The 6,925-nt window shown below is 40.5% G+C and overlaps 1 long non-coding RNA gene across 8 annotated transcripts; it reads right to left on the bottom strand.

Annotated features, from left to right (window-relative positions):
• Positions 1-479: 479 nt before the first annotated feature.
• On the bottom strand, positions 480-6,585 carry LOC124651728. Of its 8 annotated transcripts, none has more exons than XR_006987490.1 (16): positions 6,258-6,585; positions 5,989-6,072; positions 5,757-5,840; positions 5,449-5,629; positions 4,844-4,886; positions 4,631-4,729; positions 4,421-4,522; positions 3,399-3,549; positions 3,158-3,269; positions 2,954-3,030; positions 2,722-2,809; positions 2,570-2,619; positions 2,167-2,270; positions 1,746-1,805; positions 1,616-1,652; positions 480-725 (listed from the first exon to the last, which is right to left on the bottom strand). It is a non-coding gene; the product is annotated as an uncharacterized LOC124651728 (long non-coding RNA). The 8 variants fall into 8 exon arrangements; XR_006987487.1 differs by having other exon boundaries at positions 4,379-4,522; positions 5,989-6,021; XR_006987484.1 differs by having other exon boundaries at positions 5,989-6,021; positions 6,258-6,583.
• Between the last annotated feature and the right edge of the window lie 340 nt (positions 6,586-6,925).

Genomic DNA, 6,925 nt, shown 5'->3' with positions numbered 1-6,925 from the left:
GTTTGGGTATGAAACCGAGCTTGTCGAGATATCTGCTTAAAACAAATAGTTAGTTAAAATCAAGTACATAGCAAACAAGTTTTCACAAAAATAACAAACATCCCACGATGCAGGATCCTGGTTTTTTATATAAAACGTTTTACTCGTATACACAAATTTCTCAAACTGTCCAAAGAAACCCCACCAGAAAACTTTCTTAGCAAAATAGGATCCCTGAAAGATCGGTATCGAAACAACAACCTAAATGTTCCTGCGTGATGGGCATGCTTTTTTATAGGTACACGAATGTCATATATTGTTCTCTGTGGGACTGGGCTTTAGTGACTTGCCACCATCCATTTGAATCCAATGGTAGGAACGAGTCACACCCCTAGGCGGCCAGGCCCCTAGGTACAACAGTCAGACACAGCGAAGCGACCAGGGTAAAGGCCTTCACCGACATCGTCGGAGGCTCGCAGCGGAGCTCTGCCTCTCCGTCGTCGCCTCCACCGCTATGGTAAAGGGAGGATAGTGGCTGCCCATCCAAGCTGAGCTCCAGCGGCTTCCAACAGCATGCATTGGAGAAAACATCCTCGACGGCCCCGCCACCTTTCTTTGGCTACTCCCTCTGACCCCATCCCGGCTCCTTCCACCCCTTTGATGACCCTCCTACGTCCTCCTCAGAGCCCTTCGACCAAGCATCCTTGCCTCTGCAGCGATCCTCAGTCCAATTTCAGGTAACTGTACTACAATTCAGACAACAATTTCAATTAACCCAACAACAAGCAAATGTAGAGAAATAACGATACAGCTAAATGTACCGCAGTTCAGCAGAACAACTCAAATTTTGATAATGGTTTCCATAGAAATGATCAGATGCATGATATTTTCAGCTCAAACAGCAGCAGGACATGGTTCAGTTCAACAAGAAAAGAACAACATCAAAATAGTTGTTCAGTTCGACAACAAAACAGCACCAACACACCGCAATTCAGTTTAGCAAACAACCACACTTCTTTAGTAATATAGCTACAGTACTTGTGGTGTTCTATTCAAATTGGGAAATCAAACCTACAGTAACATATTTGGTTACTTGTACAATAGGAACATTTCTTTAGTAATATAGTTTCAGTGTCAAAAAAAATTCAAGCTGCTACAACATCATCAGGAATATGATTACAAGCCAACTATGCTGGAAGGTTTCTTATGAACTGACAATAAATAATCATCTGTGAGGCAACTTTAAAATAAATAAAGAACTTGTCTTGCCAAACATATAAATAAAATGAACTGGATCTCTATTAATAAATAAACAACTTGTCTTGGCTCCCGAATCAAATAAGGAGATAAGGAGCACATGCACTATAATCTGAAATAGTGTTTTTCTCTTAAATCTTATATCTCCGAAATTGAACAACATACTCCAAAGCAAGCCTATCAAATCAATATTTGTACAAAATCAAAGAGTGTTTTGAGCACAGTTATATCATAACTGGCTGGGGAGAAAGCAAACAAAAATAGGTTTGAATGCACCGGCATGCTGGAATAGGTACCGAAACATTCAGGCATGCATACAAGTCAACGTAAACAGATACAATGCTAAAAGGTAGAAAAATTAATGCAAGAAGTGAAATACCTAAGGCTATCCTTCTAGCACAGTAACGCGGCAGTGGCTATCACGAACCCATGGACGTTAGAGATGCAAGTGGATCAAGATCAGGGTACTCTCTACCCTATTTAGTCAAAAAATGAACTAACAATTTTACCTAATGTTGCCCCACTTGCATCTATAATGGACGCGTCATGCGACGGACAAGAGGGCAGTCCTGCAAGCAGAAGAAGACCCTCATCTACTTGCAACAATAAGCAACTCATATGCATGTATTAATAATTTGGCCCAGTCGCCTCATTGAACAGAAAATACACAATCATTGTAAATTATTTCTCATTGTAATACCTTTCAGCTAACTGAAGCCTGAAATGGTACCCAAAAAACAGACAAATAATAGCTATATCTATTTTCCATTGGACAAAGAACTTCTCTCCACATTATTCTTTTAGCACATAAAATCTTTTACTAAAGCAGAGAGAAAAATCAACTATTAGGAATTCTTAGGTACATGCTACTGGAGAAGTAATAAGGATACCATGTTTCATAAAACAGATGCATGGCTCGCTGGACCATACCTTGATTTGGAACCCTGAATTCAGAGCTAGAGAAATGGAAAATGAGTTCTGCTCTTCCCAAATGCTCCATTGCGCGGTTCTAACTTGGATTGCAGCGCAAAGGTCTTCAACAAAAACATAACAATCAGGTTAGAAGAATAATATACATCTGCAGGACCAAGTAAATTGAAAGCTTATTATCTAATCCTTGCTATAGACAAAAATTAATTTTCAACAGTAGTCACATCACATCATGATTGACTGGAACTAATATTTTCTAATAATTAAATAATGTGGCCTATAAAGATCAATCCTTCCCCAGCCTCCTTGGAATTTCATCAAACACTGTAGGCGTAGAGAAACCAAATTCCCACAAACAAAAACGAGAAGCTCTAGGAGCATGGGACTGGAAGGAGGTGTGCACCTTCTTGAGCGGCATGAACTTCGTAATCCCGTGGTTGAGCTTCTTTCATGCTGCATAGCACAAACAAAAGATTAAACCTTAAACAATAGAGAATGGGAAGAACAACAAAATCTGAACCAGATGAAACGAGAACAGATGGTCCACAAACTCACGTCCACGACCATCGGGCTGCCTAAAATCAGTTCCTGGTTCCCCCGAGGTTGTGGTTTGAGCAGACGAAGCATTGCAGTCTTCATTGGCCTTAAAAAGAAAAACCACATGGTATTATTAATTTGGCTCAGTCACTTCATTGGCCTGGAAAAGCAAAATTGCTCATTGAATTATCTTTTTGAGCTAACCGAAGCCTGAAATGGTACTGACAATACAAGCAAAAAGTAGCTATACCTATTTTTTTCCCATCACACATATGACTTCTCTACATATTATTCTTTAGCACATCAAATGGTTTACTGAAATAGCGGCTGCAAATAGGGAAAAACAATGATTAAGAGCTTTTAGCTTAAAAACATATATGCAAGATATCCAAAAACACAAACTGCAATAGAACAACAATAACCCAATCCGACAACAGGTTATTTTAGGTTATACCTCCGGCATCACCAAAAAATAACCAGCCAAGCACCTCCGTCCTTTGAAAGTTCATGGAACCATCAGCAAATTAAGCAAACTCCAGAGATGAATTTCATCAAGGTTCCTGATTCTAAGCAGAGATAGTTCAACACAAGAAAACTAAATCAGTGCACATATAAAAGATTATGGAACTGGTTAGCAACTTAAAATCCCAAACCCATAGATAGAAAGCAATGGTTATGGAATATGTAGACCTCACCTCAGTTTTCAAATACGTGTAGTGCATCCTGGATAGAGATCACCGGAATCCTAAGAGATGGTATATTATGTGTCCTATGTCTAAATCTTTGACCAGCAGACGATGGTCTTGTTAGTCATTCGTTACCTTGAGATTGCACAACAATTTTCATCTACATAAACAATAAGAACCTAAAATCAAGATGGCAAAAGGAGAAATCACGGAAACTGAATTCGCCAAATCACAAACATAGAAATCTGCAAGATTATGATAAGAAGAACAAACGATATGGAGACTAAGTAGAGAGGTAAGGTGAGAAATAATTACACTTTCTCATCTTGGCACTAACTATACCAAGCAACATGAGTGGAACAAAGGAACATGCTGAAATGATATCAGCGCAACATTACAAAATATAGCTTAACTATGTGTTAGATTTTGCAGCACAATGATAATCCATGGAAACTGCCGCATATGCTATTTTGCTGATGCAAATTCCAACCGACAAAGTATAAGATAGAATAGCCAGAAAATGATAGCTAAAAGATGCACTCCTTTCTTAAAATAAAAGAAATTTTGCACATTTAATAGACTGATTGTACTTCAGTAAACTAATTAATTTATGAAGATCATACATGTCATGCTTTCTAAATATATGACAAACTCGCTCAACAAAGCCTTTAGGCATTCTATGTCATGAAGCAAAAAAAAAAGGTAAAGGCTATTGAAGCAAGAAAAGGAAAATTCTGAGTATGCAACAAAAGCAAGCACCTATGACTACAAATCCTCAAGTTGACTGAATAAGATGACATACTCAGATATTATTTCCAGTGCCCAGAATTTCTCTACTGGATAAGAAGACTACATGGATGAATAGTTCTCTATAGAATAAACCACTAATTCTACATCCTCGAGATGAAAATACAAAATGGCCGGAAACTGCAGAATCAAAATCAATATTTATGCATGACTTTCAGACAAGAGAAAAATAGTATACCCACCAAAAAAACATGCCCCTTGACAGAGAAAGAATCAGGTTTAACCTTAGTATCTTGGATGGACGCCTTATTCATCGACGTACAACAAGCATCTTGCTAGCTTGAAGGGGCAATGGCCTACTACCAGCATGATCGAACGATCAAAACCTGTACAAAGAGGAAAAGTTCATAGAGAAAATCATAAGAATAAAACAATCTAAATTGAAGCATAGCTATCTAGATACTTTATGCAATGCTTTTATATTCATTTGGTACCTCATTTGTCATTCATCACAAAAGCTCCAGAACCAAGGTGTCTAGATTAATGAGTTTCAGAAGTCAGTGCGCATCTGCATAATGGCAACAAAATCCTACCTACATGAAAACAAAGTAAAGAAGTATAGAGATCAGATGAAGCCTACCGGTGTAAATTAAGATTTAATATGAAACGGAAAACGACTAAAAGCAAGCACAAGTCTTTCTTGCTACCTTCCTGTCCCTTGTCGCTCCTCCGCAGCACAAAACGAGCGACCTGGACCGGATCAAGCAAGAATATATTTATCAACGCAGTCTTTGTAATACCAAATAACTGCGCATCGCCAAACTGAGCATGTTCAAAACAGGGAATTGGATATGTAGAAGAAAAGAAAGATGCATGTGGTACTCTGGAATTTATATATCTTAATTTGATAGATGATCTTTTCATAACTCTATCTCCAAAGTTTTCATAAGGCAGAATCTCACAAATCGCAATGACATTCTGGCTAGTCGCGCACTGTAACCAAGAATACATGTGCATCAATAGAAGAGGAAGGAACAAAAGATATTACTTTTATAGTATATAAAGCTAGACAATCTATAAACCTCTCGATATAATTTAAGTTTCCTTATACTCTGCAATTTGTATGTAAACAGAGTGAGAAAACTGCAAAAGAAATATAAGACATATAATAAATCAATTACAAATCGTTTCTAGAGGAATGTATGTTTCAAATTACTGCATACACTGATAGCTAAAGGACTCCCCACAAAAATGCAAATAACTCAAGAAAGAAAGGGAATCATGGAGTAGAAATCCAGAAGTCTGAACTAACCTTGCTTTAATTTGATGAATCGGTATACGTTGACATATCCAAATAAAAGAACAGCATCACCTTCAGATCTTCCCCTTCAGTTGAGTTTCAAGAGATATTACTATAAACAGTAGTACATGAAAGATCATCCGCCATAACAAGGTCATAAAACCATGATCTTGGGTGTCAATCATGTGTGAACCTCGGAGGAAACATGACAAAACAATACAACACATTATCATTAACGAGACATGATGAAATACGTATGGATAAGCCACTAATTAGTATGTGGTGGATGTGAAAAACCTCAAAAAATAATTGAACCAGACCTTGGCAGAGTTCTTGGCAAGGTCATTCTTCATGCATTATACTAATCTGAGTAGGATCCCAAGCACTGACAGATTATTTTAGCTCTGCAACCAAGGGATATGAAATTAAAGGAGAGCATAAACCAGGAGATGGGTTTGTTAATTGAAGTTAACAAAAGCACTCATTATGTCACAGTTCCAATAAATGACTGAAGGAGACATGACCAGAATCTAGTTGTGCAATAGAAATTACCTAGTCCATTAGCTTCCAAAATCAGAGATACTCCTACGAAGAGAAAGAAAAGTAGATCAGAGACATATGCTTTGTATGCTGCAACTACAAGAGAAAAAATATGGAGTCAATCTAGATAAGTATAATGAACGTAATCAATCAGATACATGTGTTGCAGCCATGGAAACCCTTCTATTGTGCGCATCAGCTTATGAGTCTGCAGCATATCCGTGGCTATGGATGCCCATCTGTCAGATCGGAAAATACATGAGATAGGGTTAGGATTTTACCTCGTTGATGTTGGGATGTGACGCTCATGAGCAGTGGCCGTGGTGGTGGGGGAGGTTTGGAGCCAGTCCCTACTCCCGCTGCTGCCAGAGAACGAGATCTTGAGCCCCAGCCGGCTGTGGGCGACCTCCTCGAGGCGGCGCGCCGCCACCCTTACCCTTCTCTGTGCGAGTTCCTGCAGAGCCTCCTCCGGCTCGGGAGCCCTCGCTCTGCAACCGTGCGGTGCGAAATGGGACAGAGAGGCGCCGCCTCGACCGGAGATCTCGAGCCCCAGGGTAGAGAGGCGCCGCCTTGACCGGAGATCTCGAGCCCCAGGGTCGTGGACGCCTTTCTCAAAGCGGCGCACTGCCGCCCGCCCGCGTCGCCTCGACTCGTAGAGGAGGAGGCCCGAAGGGGCAAGGCACGACGACGGTGGCGGCTCGTGGTCGATCGTGGCGGCGGCTTGGGAGCGCACGGGATTGGGGAGGAGAGGAGTGGAGACGAGCGCACGGGATTGGGGAGCTCGTTCGATCTAGGTTTTCACCTCTCGTCTGCGGACATGCGAAGGAAGCGACCGAACGAGCAGACCTGCCTGCCTCTCACTGTCGGGTCCCGCACGTAGATGGTCCCACCTGTCATGGAGTCTTTTCGAAACTGAACGAGTGAGAAAAGTTTCTACTGATCGGACGGC

The sequence above is a fragment of the Lolium rigidum genome, chromosome 5, assembly GCF_022539505.1.
Source record: "Lolium rigidum isolate FL_2022 chromosome 5, APGP_CSIRO_Lrig_0.1, whole genome shotgun sequence".
NCBI classification, from domain to species: Eukaryota; Viridiplantae; Streptophyta; class Magnoliopsida; order Poales; family Poaceae; genus Lolium; species Lolium rigidum.
The sequence above is the reverse complement of the archived record's forward strand: the minus strand, read 5'-3'. Positions and strand labels throughout refer to the sequence as shown.